Genomic DNA, 16,332 nt, shown 5'->3' with positions numbered 1-16,332 from the left:
AACATAATTTAAAGCATGATGAACTATAAAAAGGTCATATAGAAGGCATTTATAATTACGCTAAATTTGGGAGGAGAGTCTAGCTTGCAAGAGCAAGATACATAACCATATTAAGTATACTAATGGGTCTTGGCTCTGATGTTATCATATACTGGAGAAGGGCTGACTGAATAGTTTAATGAAAAATAATCAGGATCGTATGCAGTTTTTTTTCATAGTCACAGATCTCAACCCGACTGAATGGGTGTAGGTAATTTAGAAGTGACATACACTTTATGAGAGAATATGTTTTGGATATCTCTCCTCAGCAGAGTCAAGAGAATCTGGAGCACCAAAGCTGAACTGGAGATCTGCTATCGCCTAATCTCAGTGCGTCTTTTAATCTGTCGACCATCTGGGAGGTTATGTAACACTTATAGAGTAGCTGAGGCTAGCGGGCTGATGTCACTGTAGACTAGATTTATGCCTAGTGAGCCCCTAGCAACATCTGGTCGCTAGGGAAAAATGTGTATTCCCTGACTGGTTGGTAAGTGGTTGCTGGAGATTCCTGGCTATTGCTGGGTGAATCAGACACTCACCAAATGCCATGGTGCCATGGTAAACTGGGAATAGAGAAGTGAAAGTCATGCATTACTTGTGAAACCAACACATTTCAAAAGGTGCAACTTTTATTTTGAAGGCAGTTGTTCTCCATTTCTAGTTTCACTACCGTTTGGCAAGTAGTTTGCAAGTATTAGTAGACAAGTCAGTACGGCTGGGCTATGCTGTCCTCGCCCTGAGTCTCCTGGTTTCACCAACTAGACAGCGAGATAACGATGCTCCAATAACCAGACTTATTTTCCTTTTTGCGCTGATTTATTGAAGAATGGCCTCTGACCATTGCCTTCTCTTTGACCATCGTAAAACTGAAAGTACAAAATACTGTATTAGCTAACTAACATTGTAGACTAGCTTGTTACATATGGGCTCAAAATGTGGTCATAAATATTTTGTACTTGTAAAAAAGATTTGTGTGTGCGTAAAAAAGATTTGTGTGTGCGTAAAAAAGATTTGTGTGTGCGCAAAAAAGATTTGTGTGTGCGTAAAAAAGATTTGTGTGTGTAAAAAAGATTTGTATGTGTAAAAAAGATTTGTGTGTGCGTAAAAAAGATTTGTGTGTGGACTTAGAAAAAAAACCCCTGCAAGTTACAAGTACGGATTTTTGACCCTATTTTTCTTTCCTTCATCTGATTGGTCAATGTCATGTCAATCACAAATGTAACAATCCAATCAGAGAACAGATGGGTTTGGCTGTCGAGGGGCGCTTTTTTTGAACTGCAGGTCTTTGAAGGGAATAAATGCCCTTTTACATGCCAACCCAGCGTTTTCCTTCATCACCACGAAGGAAAACAGTCTGTGGTCATCCGAGTTTGGTGATTTTTATGTCACAGGTCTACGTGTTTAATACAGGGACTTCCACAGCCTTTTCAACAGCGCTGCGGACCGCGGGGTGGGGGCGGGCAGTGTTTTGGAAATGACAGTCTTCATTACAAAGCTTTCTTCGTTATGAATTAGCGTACATGTTTTTATTGAACATTTGAAGAACTAGCAAAAAAAACAAACTCTTGTAGAGGACATAAAGTCAGAGATAGAAAAGACAAGGAGCAGGTGCATCTAGTACAGGTAGAGCTGCTGCAAAAACCCATAGAGCCCAGCAGCCAGCGTAACAAATTCTGGATCCTTTGCTTTTAGTTAGCAGTTAGCATTAGCAGCGTATCCTGCATCCGATGTGAAAGGACTTTTATGCTGCGCACTGTGACTCACAGCAATGGTCCTGGGTCAGCCCTGACTTTGTGTTAAACTAATCCTAAAGTAATAATGTTATTTCTAACCACTGATATACCACAACTTTTTCCTTTCAACAGCTACTGAAAGTTAGGGGACCTAGCTGCTATCGGATATTTATATAGCGATCCTCCAGCTTCAAACGGTATCACAACTTCAGTGGTGTGGAACTGGTTTGGCTTTCGTCCGTCAGATACACAACAAAGCACTATTTTTGGTAGCGCATGCTAGCAGGCCGTCGTTATTACCGTGTTTTTTGGAAAATACGGCACACTTAAAATCAATCCTTTGATTTTTCTGAAAATCGACAGTGCCCTTTATAATCCCGTGTGCCTTATGTTTGAATTCTGGTTGTGCTTACTGACCTCGAAACGATTTTATGTGGTACACGGCGCTCGAAAATCTGTCAAATGTTTCAGTACGACTTTGCTAAGCTACGAAGCAGCACCGCTTGATGGATTGTCGGAGCATTACGGCTATCGTAGGAAGGAGCCTCGTGGAGTGATACGTACTGTGCTTCAACATAATATTTCCGTATTGTGTGTGTATAACCTCTTTTTAAGTTTTGTGGATATTATACATGGTTATGCTCAGGATATGTCGGCCAATTTCCACTGGAAATGCCTTTTGGTTAAACTGTCAGGAAGGAATTTGCATTTGCACTGTTCTGTTACATTTTTATATAACTTTAATGCACTTAAAAAAAAACAGCTGCTTGTTTAAGTGAAAATACTTTTTTTTTGCACTAATAAAGTTGTGGAGTTGTAAAGAATTTTGTCTAGTGTCAATTATATCGTCAGTTATGTCGTTATCGCAAATTTTCATTTATTGTGATAAATATTTTTGTCATATTGCCATGCTCTACAAGTCAGCATCTTGAATGCAAACTACTGGTAACCGTAGCAACCTGCGAGCAACCAAAGCAGTTGTAGAGGCTTACAGAGGTGACCAATTTCATACTAGCAGCAACCACTCACCAACTGGTTGTGGAACACACACATTCTCTAATGACCGGTGGATACCAGGTGTCACCGACCAGTACCTAGGGCTAAGTGAATGGGGCTTTAGCAATCGAATTTGTAGAGACTGCCAGCAACCTATGGCAACCACTTGCAAAGAGTCAGTGAATACTCATTTTGCCCTCAATACTGGTTGTAGATGGTTGCCGATTAGTCTGTAGGTCTGTGTAACTGAGACCTAAGAGACCATTTTTAACTCTTGATCTCAATTCTCTGGCAGTATCTGAGCTTCCTAAATGAATGCAGTTCTGTACATATCTGCCTGCATACTTATACTTCAGAACTGAAACCAAAGCTGTACTTGTGCTTAAATTCACCACCCTCACTTCTCACCCTTACACATACATCACCATCGGCAGTGACACACTCCAGTGTATTTCCAGTTCTCCCATCCTCCCTGTGTGCCATTTAAGTCTCTCATATTTCTCCCACATTTCCTTACACCTCTCTTCTCACCAGTCACCTCCATCCCTCACCATTCTGCCACTCTGTAATGACTCACAATACAAGCCTCTTTTTTTTTTTTTTAAATGCAAACCTGTCTTCCTCTCACCTTCACAGCCTTCTTATTCAGCTCCTTCTCGCACTGTTCACCTTCCTCCTTTCTCCCTCTTTACTTCCTTTTGCATATCTCAATCCACCACCCAGCCCCTCATTTCCTCTCTCTCTCTCTCTATCCTTCCCCCTTACACCACCTATTAACTTTCCACCTTCATCCTTTTTCATGTGTTGCTGTATAGGTCTGTCACTGCATTCTTCAATTCTCCTCAAGCTTTCCACTCAAAAAACGTGACTGCCTCCTCCTCCTTCCCCCTGACTCAGTAGTGTCCATCACACACTCAGTGAGTCACATTTCTGTTCATCCTTGTCTTGACTTGACACGGCACAGAAAACATCCCAGTCCCCAGACTGCTGGCTACAAATATACACAAAGACAGAGTCGCATTTAGTACTCTTCAATGCCCATGCCCATCATTAGCTTACTGTTAAACAACACAGTGAGCAAAAAGAGCCAGCTCAAAGCTACAACCAGCTGTGCCATTATCATCTCCCTGCTGTGTGTGTCTGTGCGTGTGTGTGTGTACACATACATCCATTTTTCTGAATTACCTTTGTTTAAATGTATAATGCAGGCTTTCTTTAAGCCTATATTAACTTTTTTCAAATTGGGAGCTTTTAATCATTTTCTGGCTTTTGTCTTTGTGTGTGTGTGCGTGCGTGTGCGTGTCTGTGTGTAGGCCCATCTCCATAATTAGGGCAGACCAGCCACACATGGGTCTCCCCTGACACTTCCCCTCCAAGATTTAAATATTCATGAGACTCTAAACGCTTTCATGAGCTCTGTAATTATGGACAGAAAATAGTCAGAGAGAGCCAAAGAGAGAAAAAGGGAGAAAGTGGGAGGCAGAGTCAGAAATGCCCTTAAATTAAAAAGAAAAAAGAAAAAGGGTGACCAGCAGTATTTACAGATAAGATCGATACTTTTGTGCAGTTGTGCGACCAAAGCCAACGGACCTGCTGACACACCGGAAAGGACAGGTAATCTTTAAGGAGATATCTCCTGATTCTTGTTATATTTTTAACATAATTTGCAGTGATTGTTGATCATGCTGGTATCTCATTATGCGAGTTTACATCATTAAGAGCTCTTGATTTGATAGAGAGAGGCTTTATCACTTTGACCATTGCTATTTAAGTGCATGAGCAGATAATTTAATTTGTTAATTCATTTTTAATTTAACAGATACTGCAGTCATTACGAGATGTTTCTTGTACTCTAAGCAGCCACAATCAATGATCATTAGTTTTTGTGATTATTTGAAAAGCAGATTATCTCCGTTTATTCCCTTTTAGGTTAGAATATCTGCCAAGCAGACTTGGGCAATAACCCAAATATGTACACAGGCTGACATGAAGAGTCGACCTAGATGTGATTCATCTCATTTGAATCACGCAAGTATGTTCGCTAAAAGCTTTTCCCTGGATATTCTAGCGACCTCTTTGCTCTCTAGACGCAAGCCTCAAAACAGCATGCGTTTTAGTTATTGCTGTCATTCAACTATGTGTAACATCAAAAGTGTTTATATTGCTTTCAAATGGTTGTGGAAAGGTAGTGAAATTGGAAAACAGTGCTCACTTTTGGACAGTCTTTGCAGGTATGTAAACAAATGAAGTGATCAGTAAATTGTATAGATATTATAACAACAAAAGAAACAGGTTCAAAATCAGATGCTTTCCAGATGTTGTTGTATGGTGGATCAAAATCTGACAGTACTTTTCTGCATTTACAATTCTATCAATTTTGCAAAGATCTCCAACACTACTGTCTGAAACGCAGCCCCAAACCATGACAGAGCCTCCACTGTGATTTCAAAGTGTACCGCTCTCCTCACCTCCTCCATACATACTGATGGCAAATTTTATTTCATGACTCCCTCGGGCGTGTTGCCACAGATTTTCAGTCAAATTCTTGTATACTTCAGATTTAAGAATGGCTTCTTCACCCTTCCACTGAGACCATTTCTGATGAGGCTTCAGTGAACAGCAGATCTGCCTGATGCAGCCATCAGGCTCTGTGTTAGTTCTTTGCTGGATCTTTCTTAGGGACATGCCTTTCAAATACAATTCATCTGATTGGGCTAGAGTTTCAGGCCTGCCTCTTCTTCTTTTGTTCTCCACTTTTTAGTTTCCTCACACAGTGCACACCACACTCAGATAAGCCAGGTTTTTTTGTTAGTAACACAGTGTCTACAGATACAACTAAAAACTGGTTCTTTGCCAATTTGTTGTTACGTGTAGACACAACACTGGTTCATCGCCCTAGTCAGGTGCCTTTGTAATTGATTCCTTAGGTCAGTTTTAAGTGGCTTAAAGACACACACACAAAAAGCATTCCTCTGAAAATGGTCGGCTACAAGGACTGGACTGAAGATAGGTGAATAAGCAGCCAAAAGTGTGGAGAACTGTTACACAAGAGCACTTAAAAAAAAGAAATTACAGGCATGTCTGGTTCCTTGAAAGTGAATTAGAAACGAGGGGTGAGGACCGTATTTCCTGTTTGGACTGGTGACTGGCTCATTGTCAGCAGAGGAGGGACAAACACAGAAATCACCTTCAGATTTCTATTCAGGATTCCTTGAGTGCCGTGTGCATTTTTTGATAAGAAATGCAAACCTTTACGCTTGTTTTATCACGCATGGTTCTGTTATATTCCACAGCCTATAACAATAAAACATGTCATTGGCTGAATTTCCCACAAGTATTTCAGCACTTTTTTTTTTTTTTGAAATTGCTTTCGCATTTAAAGCCTCAGGACAAATCTAACTTCAATATTTGTGCAAATGTGATGTGTTGTAACTGGGCCTTATGATTCTGTCTGGTCTATTTTTACTTTATAAAGAAAATAGTTGGCAAAGTCAGCAAGGATTCCAGTTACAACACCACTCAGAGATGATATGTGAGAACCCTTCCAGGATTTCAAAGAAAGTCTCTGACAGGAAATTCTTTAGTTTCCCTTTTTAGTAAAACAAAATATCACCTGTCATCGAAGCCAACATTAGTAAGTAGGCCCTCTAGAATTTCTTTCCATTTCATTTTCTTCACAGCTATCTGATGTTTTGGGGCTCTAGACAAAACAATCACATGCCTTCTTTGCATTCCAGGATGAGTAAATAGATTTTATCCTCCTGAAAAAGCCATCAGATAGTCCGGTGGAAGACATGAAATCACAGTCAGACAAAAGCATGAGGCAAATGATCCAGAGCCGATTGTCCTCGCACCGATGCAAACTGATGCTCAGCTGACACATGCACACACAACAACACAAGGAAACATTTATCCTGAGCAGAAACACACACTGGCAAACCTCACGGACACTAAATCGCCTTAAAATGACAAATAAGCAGGGGGACAGAATCTCAGACGCTGTCGTCATTTATATGTAAATGAGCGCACCGCTACTCTCCTCCACACAGCCCTCTTGGCTCTCAAGAAACCACAAGATGGAGCAAACTTTCAATCAGATCAGACAAGATGTCAGACAAGATGATTGTAAGCGACAGGAAGCCAAATGATGCGTGACAAGACAGGGCATGATGAGGTGAAATGAGCTAAAATGACAGGGTTTACGAAGAGCGGGCATTAACTGAAAACGCAGGTATTTGTCACAGCACTAATGACTGCAAGTTTCCCTGTTTTCTTTCCAAGGACTCTGAAATTACGGGCGGCTCGTCAGGGCTGTGTGTTGACCACTTATTGCAGCAAACTCCCTTAAACAGACACAAATCACCCAAAATGACAATAAAATGACAAGAAGCATCGACTGCGTGCATCCTGATAAACTGGTGATTCAACTAAGGTGCAGTTTGTGGTAAAGATGCACGCAATGGTTTTAGGAAAATAAGGCACTGTGACTGCATCCCTGACATTCCCATACAAGGAGGAAATCTGCCAATATGACTATAAAGTGCACCATTACTGGAGTTACCCTGTCACTGTGATGGCCTCTGTGAGTCACAAGTACTTTAGCGACACAAAATACCACCCACACCCACACACACGCACAGACAGGCACGAACACACAGGTGAATGTGCATACACACTGCTGCATTTAAACACTAAGCACATGCCAAGGGCAGGAGGAACACACCATCTTCCTTTCTGCTTCTCGCTGCAGCGGTTAATGTCATTGACTTTAGAGTGCAGCCCTGCATGAGAGTGCAGATTTTACTTGAGTGATGTCTGTGTGTTAAAGTATAGGCTTGTGTGTCTGTGTGTAACCATTTTTGTAAGCTCAGCAATCCAAGAGTGACTTAACAAAAGGCTGCTGAATATAAATCTATTCCCTCTCCATCTGGCAGGGTAAAAAAGGCACATATTTACATTGCTGTCCAAAGACAGGCAGAGATAAAAGGTTCAAAATACTATTAGGACTCTTAACAGCTATGAATTAGCCAAGCAGGAAGCTCCCTGGCAGAAAAATGATGCCACTCTCAAATAAAATTAGGAGAACACATAAATCGCACATCTGAACTTGATGAACAAAATATTCAAGTTGAAAATTTTAACAGTGTAACAAGCGGTCAGCTGTTAAATTAAAATCGCCAACCCTGCGAAATCACGTCAAAAGTCAAAGCTAAAAACTGAAAGCTGATCCAGCTTTTGCAATAATGTGACTCATGAGTCTGCATGGCCTCCACATGCTTCCCAACAATGTCTCGGCATGCTCCTGATGAGACGGTGAATCTGGGAATTAGAGGATCTCCTCCCAGTGAACTCCAGGACAGTGTGTGGCACAATTTGGTAACGTTGCATGCGCTGATTCAGTGTCACACCACACCATGACCACTTGAAGTTAGCATCATTCTGGACCAGCTGGAATCCAGGGCCTTCCACACCAGTGTAAGGTCTGACAGTGGGTCTGAGGACTTCAGTCAATGTACTATTGGCTAATGGGTGGAGGTCTTTGTGACCCTCTATGGATACACCTCTCCAGATCATCACTGACCCACTGCCAAACTACTCATGCTACATGAGTAATTTATAGTGTCGTACGTAGCATAACCTTCCCCACTGCATCTCCAGTGTCCTTAATGTCTGTCATGTGCTCAGTGTGAACTTGCTCGTGACAAAAACAGCACTAGTGACAAACCAGCCTTTCTGGTAGCAATGCCAGGCAAGCTGCATGGTGCTGAGCTGTAACCAGAGGTCCCATTAAAGGCCATCTGGCCCTCATCCAGTCTGTTTCAGTTAGTTTGATCATAAAACCAAAAGTGACTGTTGGAGGTCATTCTGTAGGAGCGGATACCAGTCCTGCTGCTAGATTGATGCCCTTCTAGGGGACTGTCTAGATGTCCTTGTGCAACAGTCATCTCCTGGTATCACCTCAACACTCCTGAGACGGTTCAGGAAGTAACAGCAAACACTTTTTTGGCAGCACGCATGGACGTGCCATCCAGGAACATCTGTGCTACTAGTGCAGCACAAATGGGCTGCTGGTACCATCCACAGACAGTATAAAAGATGGAAGTAGCTACTGTGATGCCATTCACCGGTTTTTGAAGTCATCTTTTAAAGCCTGTAGTTGAGCGTTTCCTCCATCATTATCTTGGTTGCAAAAAACGCAAAAAAAATGTTCGGAGGAAGGGCAGATATGGTTGAAACCACATTGGTTGGCTATGACTTGTGAGCGAAAGCTTGTTGGCCAATGTGCGTGCAGTTTCACACCACAGATGAGCCTTTTTGAAACATGGCATGACCATGACACACTTTAAAGAGGTCGAGTCAGACAGCCTTTCTGGTGGCCTTTAGCTCGATTGTTTTATTTTATTTTAAGTTTATTTTTTTGGGAACTTACACCATGGTATCATTTTTTTTTCAACACAGAAGCTATGTCCATGTTTAATAATGTCTAAGGTATCCATAACATGCTACTTTAACCCTCATTACAAATAATTAAGAAGAGTAAAGAAGCTATAACCAGACCAAAATCGTAAGCACTAGGAACACTAAGAACACACATACTCCAACTTAACTAAAGCATGTTGGATTCATAGAACTAATTTACTTTTAAAGTAAAACAATCACGGTTCCTAGCCATTTTGCCCCCCCACACACACACCTGAGCATGAGGCAGCTGTTAGCTTAGCGGCTAGGGAACTTTTCCGTCACACTATTTAAAACATGAATAACGAAGTTAGCTGAGTGACTTTTTCTTACTCACTGCTAAGCAGGGCAAAGTTCTGAACAGTAACCTATATAGCAAATGTGCTTAAATAACACACTATTTAACGAACCCAAAGCACTGTACAAACCCGAACACAACTGCGACTGCAGGAAGTAACGTGATCAAGGTCAACAGCAAGGGTCGCTGGAAGCTCTCTGCTGATTGGCTAGGTTGTGTCATAACAGATCACCCAATTCATTGATCTCTTATCAACTAAAAAGACATGTCTAAATTATCTATTTATATCACAAAATGCCAAGCATTACTTTCTACTTATTTTAATTCCCCGCTGAGGCTACACTACCAAAGTGACAAGGAAACTATCTAATAGCAAAACTGGCGAAAAAACAGGTGGGACAGAGCGCAATAATCTGTGGTCACCACCTACAAAACCAGTTCCTTTTTGGGAGTCATCCTTTTCTTGCCCAAATTGGCTAGTTTGGCATTCCTGAAGTTAAACTTGCTTTTGTGTTATACTGTGATGATTGACTATTCCCTTATTTTTTGAGCAGTTTGGAGTTACCCAAGTAATACTATGCCTTCCCATTTTGCTTAGGCCACAGATACACAGACCTAGAGGTCTGGTAACCGTGTGTTGCTAGGGAAAGCTGTGCACTCCGCATCCAGTTGGTTTTGATAGCCAAAATACCAAACTAGAGACTTCAAAATATAACATAATTCATTGCGAACAAGCCAACTTTTTAGTTTGGACATGTGACATTTAAGTACAATTAGAAATACAACATTTTGTTCATGCAACAGTACATACAAAGGCAGGATAAAAATTATTTCAAAACACGTAGTTTTTAACGCTTGCTCGTGTTTGCCAAAACATGACTCTCTCCATTAGAGCCGCAACCTTCTGTGCTATGTCCTGTGATCTATTTTCAACCTTGATTTAGTTTAATTTGGGACTTCACAGGTTCACATCTTTGAGTCTGCTTCCTGTCAGAGCATGCATCCTGTGGTACAAAACAACCTCAGTGGGAGAGGCAGGGAAAGAAAGTAATTAAAAATAATGATGGCTGATGGAAAGCCGCTCATACTGACTACAAAATGTTGTCTATCTTGTCACCAAATCGCCTTGTGTCTCACCGAATAATGAGCACAGTGACACATTGGGAACTGTGCAGAATGCAGATGAGCAATATGTTCAACAACTGTCGAAAGAAATGAGATAAAATCAGATTTAATATTTGCTTCTGTGACCAAGACGTTGATTAATTAATGAGCAATAAGGCTGTTGTTGCTTTTATGAGTTAGAGAAAGTCACCCGTCAGTAAGCAACAACTCTGACATCTTGATTCACAGCGAACTTTCACTATCTCAATCTGGGTGATTTTTACCACTACATCTATAACGCTAGACCCTATCTGTTCCGCTTAAACACCAAAGACAGGGAGTGATGAGAAACAGCCAAGCTAAAAAAAATAATCCTTATCGGGCCTACAAGCTGAATCCCATCTGCCTCTTTCCTTACACTGACTCATAGCACAGCTTATTAGTCCCTCTGGATGGATAAAAAGGAGCTTTTTTTGAGCCAGGAGAAAAGCAGGAAATAAAACAGAAAATAAAAAACAAAAACAGATTAAAAGTAAGAGAGCTGAATGAGCAAAGGAGGAGAGAGAAAATGTATAGGAAGTACAGGATTAGGTTGCATTCAGAAGAATTTAAAGTGCAGATGTAAACAAGTAAAATCACCTGATAGCTGACAGCACCAGGAAACAGTTTAAGTACACTTTTCTTCATACTTCTTTTTATTAAAGACCATTTAATACTTACTACCATACTTTAGAAAGTCAAAAAAAACTGAACTGAACAGAATTGGAAAACAAATTTCCTTCAAAGTAAAAGTTGTGCCACACTTTTACCGAGGTCCTCCACTGTTCAGTGAGTAGTTGCCAAGTGTTTGCAGACAAGTCTGCATCTTCGAAGCAAACTACAGTAGACCGCAGCAATTTGCTAGCAACCACTTCTGCAACTGATTTCATCCAGAAATCGCTCACCAACCGGTTGGGGAATACACATTTTCCTTAACAACTGGAGAATCACCGACCGATCTCTAGATTTGTGCAAGTGAAGCCTGGAGATTCTCATATGGTTGAAGGTGTGAATGTGACGTTAAATGGTGATCTCGGTAGCGAACGCTAGAATAAGATGGACGGTATATATCAGCCTGCATGATAGAAAAGTACATCTAAAAACTAGGGGTGCAACGATACACAAAATTCACAGTTTGGTTCGGTTCGATACTTTGGTGACACGGTTCGATATATTTTTGATACAAAAAAAATGTTCATGCCTTTTTAATTTGTCATTTATTAAAATTTTAAATATATATTTTAACTCAAAAGTACAGTTTTTAAATGTAATGTTGCTGAAACAACAAAATAATAAATAAAAATAAATCTATCTGATCGAGAAATCACCCATCTTTGGAAAAGAGAGTTTATTACAGAGAAATGGCTCTTTCCAAAATAAAAGCTATACTATACGCTTCTTCTGGGCTATATTCTCGGCAGCATATTAAACATATCAGGTCCCCATAAGGAGAATCATGTGCTAACGGCTGTCTAAATGACTCTGGTAAAGTTTGTAGCATGCGTGCTTGTTGTTTTTGTCTGCTTCCACTTGTCTTTGCACTAGGATGATGTCTGCGTAAACGTGCAGTCATATTCGTTGTGTTCCCCCTAGTGCTGCCAGCGTTAATCTCGTTGAAATGACATTAACGCCATAACACGGCAAATCTTCGGTAACGAGGATCGCCCCGTGCGTGGGGCATCAACATGTTAACAAGCTAACTGCGCTAACGCACTAGTTCCCACCAATGTAATTGAGCACTGCGTGGCACATCCAACATACTGTTTTACTTTTGTCCATGACACGTTTACCTTCAGGGTCATACTTTACATGAAGACCAAAATAGCTCCAAACACCAGATCTGAATGAGGGTGGGGGAGGTTCTACTTCGGGTAGCGTTGAGGCAGCTGCCATGTTGCAACGAGCTTTTTTTTTTTTTTTTAAATGAACTTTATTTAGAACAATAACAATGACAATCTCAAAGAGACAAGCGATATATTAAAACAATCAGAACAGAATCACATCTCCTATACACCACAATGAAATCGACAATAACTGAAAGTAAACATACATACACACACATATATATACATATATTTGCATATACACATGTATACATACACATCCATATTCACACATCTACATAATAATAATATAAAAAGATGAATAACCAATACAAAAATAAATAAGAATAAAAAAAGAATGAAAAACAAGGAACAGAAATAAAGAAGACAAGGGGGATCATAAAATCTCTAAAAGTGAGGTTCCATAAACAAGACACATAACTTAAATAAGGGGCTAAGAAAAATCAAACTCTTCTAAAAATCTATGCAATTTGATTGCTTGGGGCTTATTTATTAGCTTAAGAGATTTACGGAACAGGGAGAGGTCGTTTTTAAGAGCAGGCCATGAAGGGGGGGATTTAGCATATCGGCATTTATGTATGTAATACTTTGTTATAATAATGAGATTGTTAACTAAAAACTCACTATTTTTGTCCATAAGGATTACTCCAATTTGAATATTTTGAAAAGACCAAAAATCAATATATCCATACTGGGACAATATTAGGACATGGAGAGATTTCCATAAATTCTGGATTGTCACACATCCATAGAACATGTGCTCTGTTGTTTCCGAAGTTGTTTTACAAATATAACAGTTGTCTAACACAAATTTAAATCTGTCTCTCATAAATTCATTGGAGGGGTAAATATTTTTTGTAGTTCTAAAATGGACTTCTTTAAATTTGGGGGGAATTGGAAATGTTAAATATTTGGTTCTGATCAACGAGATCTCAGATTTGTTATAATCTTTAAAGACGAGTGAATGTTTTGTCCTACCTGGATATAAGGTGTTAACCAAATACCTCCTCAAAAACTGATTATTGCATTTTCCATTAACCAAGTCAAGACCATCTAGTTTAACTTTATGCAAATTTGGAGTCTGTATATTTGAAAAATTGTTCTTTACCGTATTTACAAGGACTGTTGGGATATTCTGTGAAACTTTTTTATAGAGCTCGAACGAGCAACTCATGTCATATTTCTCATTAAGCCTGTTTAATTCAAGTATATCTCCATTTTCATCCATTATGTGTGTCACAGACCAAATTTGTTTTGTCATCCATTCTTCCACAAACATAGATTTCCCCCGATTCAATATCACCCTATTATTCCACAATGGAACATTGTGGGGACTGAAGTTATGTTTAAACATTAATTTCCAATTTAACAAAACTTGTTGATGAAATTTGGAAAGTTTTATGGGTAGTTTAGAAATTTCAAAATCACATACTAAAAGGAATTGGATCCCCCCAACTTTGTTGAAAATAAGAGATGGTATCAAGAACCAGATCTCATTATCATTTTTCAAGAAAGATCGTAGCCAATTAATCTTTAAAATGCCATTCATTATTTCAAAATCGATTGCTTTTAAACCCCCCTCTTCATAATCTTTTATCAAGTCCCTGTTACTGATATAATGATGTTTATTTTTCCATATGAAATTAAAATTCACCTTATTGATGTCTTTTATAATTCTTGGTGGGATGGCTAGGGAATAAGCTGGATAGATTAATCTGGACAAAGATTCAACCTTGGTCAACATTATCCTGCCGAATAACGTTAAATCTCTCTGTAGCCAATGGTTTAGAGTTTTTTTGCATTTGTCAATTGTATTCTGAATATTCTTTTCTTCACTATCAGCCATGCTGTTGCAACGAGCTTAGCTTCTGTCTTGCTAGCTTGTGCTGCGCTCAGTGGATCTGCACTCGACAATGCAGCCTAGGCGGAGTAGTCGAACGCAGATCCACTGAGCGCTCAACACAGACAGCATCGTCAGAAGGAAAGTTGATAAAATAAATAAAAAATTTTGTATTGCTCGAAACTAGGGAGCCCCGCAGGGGACATGGGAGAAGAAAAAATTAGGGGGACATGGGATCTCGCAAAAGTCCGTCTTAATTTTTTTTTCTCCCATGTCCCCTGCGGGGCTCCGTACGATGCATATGCGTACTGATCCGAGCACTGTATGAACGGTTCAATATCGATACCAGTATTGTTGCACCTCTACTAAAAATCTCTAGGAAGCTGTTTCAGGCTACACTAATCCTTCATGTAACTGAATGGAAAAAAATAAACCTTTTCAAAAGTCACTGAAGAATTCAATATACACCTGTGTTAGCACAATGTTTAAATTGCCCAAGCACTTCTCATTGTTATTGATAGCGCAGCAGCTACAATATCAGTTTGAGTGTTTGGGCCATTAAATGAAAGTGTAAACAGCTCAAGTGTCCATAATTCAATCAGCAGAATAGGACAACAGGCAGGAGGAAAAAGAACTGTGGCAAGAACAGCAGAAAAGTGCAGGAGATGGGAATTGAGGATATGAGATGAAAGGAAACAGAAGGGAAGAAGTTAGTGAAGGAAAATGCTGGTAAACAGTCTGATCTCCTGTAGTGACCAGCTGGTGAGATCCAACAGACAGATAAATGACCCCCTGTCACTCTTACAAAGCTCCGTCTCCTCCTTCTGCTTCATCATCCTCCCTCCTCTCCTCCGCAAGCCCCCACCCTCCCCTATTTAGACAGGTCATCCATCAACAAGCACACTCCACCGACCACCTTTCCACACCAACACTTTTGCCCATTACTTGTTAGAAAGCCATATGCAGACACACTGCACCAGGCACACGTGTCCTTGCACTCTTGTCTTGTCAAGTTTCCAGGGCCTTCTCCTCTCTCCTCCACTCTCCTCTCACCCTCCATCATCTACCCTTCTTTTCTCTCCTCCCCTCCCACCATCTGCTCTCCATCTTCCATGTCCTTGTCACCTTATCCAGCTTAATAAATGCCAAGGTGTGAAAACACAGATAAATCAGAGTGCAGCGAGGAAAAGCGGTGTTACTTTAACAAGATGGATTAATCTAACTGACACCTAAAATTCACTATCAAAACAGCATTTTTATTGGGCTGTTTTCAAAGTTGGGGGTTATATATAGAATTTTGAAACAATTACCTACTGCGTTAATATAAATGTTGATCACTCAAGTCAAGTGAAGTCAAGTCAAGTGAAGAGGCTTTTATTGTCATTTCAACCATGTACATGTACTCATTTAATGACCTACACTAATCTCCCCCTCTGTCACACACAGACAGGCAACACAGATATCATCTGTGTCACTCTTTCCATCTCTGCACTCTGCGATGATGTCAAAGGAGGTGAGATGGCAAGATGTGGACACTCAGGTGAATTCATGCACCCTGAGATGTCACTGCACCGCGGAGCAACAGAGGAAACTTTATCACACGACTGAACTACAGCAATGACTATAAGTTTAAATTGTGGTACTTTTACGTAAACTTGTGCAATCAGTCAACAGTACAAAGAGAGCTGATGACACGTAATAAAGAAAAACCTCACATTTTGCTCGCATGCAGGAAACCCAAATCCTGCGGGCGGTCCAGGATACACGGGGATAACACTCACCGACCTGTCCTCAATCAGTCCACAAATGATAGTTTTCCCGGGCGAAATCTCTGCGGGATACGAAGAAACGAAGTACCTCGCCTCCTCCGCTGACGACAACAGCGTTATTCCAGCGCTGTTACCAATGTTTTTGGCGATTAAGCGACGGTTTCTTTGTTGTAGTAAACAGGAGCTCGACACATCAAGGTAGCCAAGCACC

General features: G+C 40.3%; 1 protein-coding gene across 4 annotated transcripts in view; it reads right to left on the bottom strand.

Moving 5' to 3' along the window:
* LOC308412982 (SPRY domain-containing SOCS box protein 4-like) overlaps positions 1-16,332 on the bottom strand; it is a 91,002-nt gene extending 74,670 nt beyond the window's left edge. For 2 of the 4 annotated variants that reach the window (XM_080907741.1, XM_080907744.1), the window contains exon 1: positions 16,138-16,332. The gene's annotated coding sequence lies outside the window, so the exon portion shown is untranslated. Of the gene's footprint in view, positions 1-16,067 lie in introns of all 4 variants that reach the window. The other 2 variants (XM_080907740.1, XM_080907739.1) reach the window with 2 other exon arrangements.

Source organism: Rhamphochromis sp. 'chilingali' (assembly GCF_963969265.1).
Source record: "Rhamphochromis sp. 'chilingali' genome assembly, chromosome: 16".
Lineage (NCBI taxonomy): Eukaryota > Metazoa > Chordata > Actinopteri > Cichliformes > Cichlidae > Rhamphochromis > Rhamphochromis sp. 'chilingali'.
Note: the sequence above shows the minus strand (reverse complement) of the source record. Positions and strands in the feature narration are given on the sequence as shown.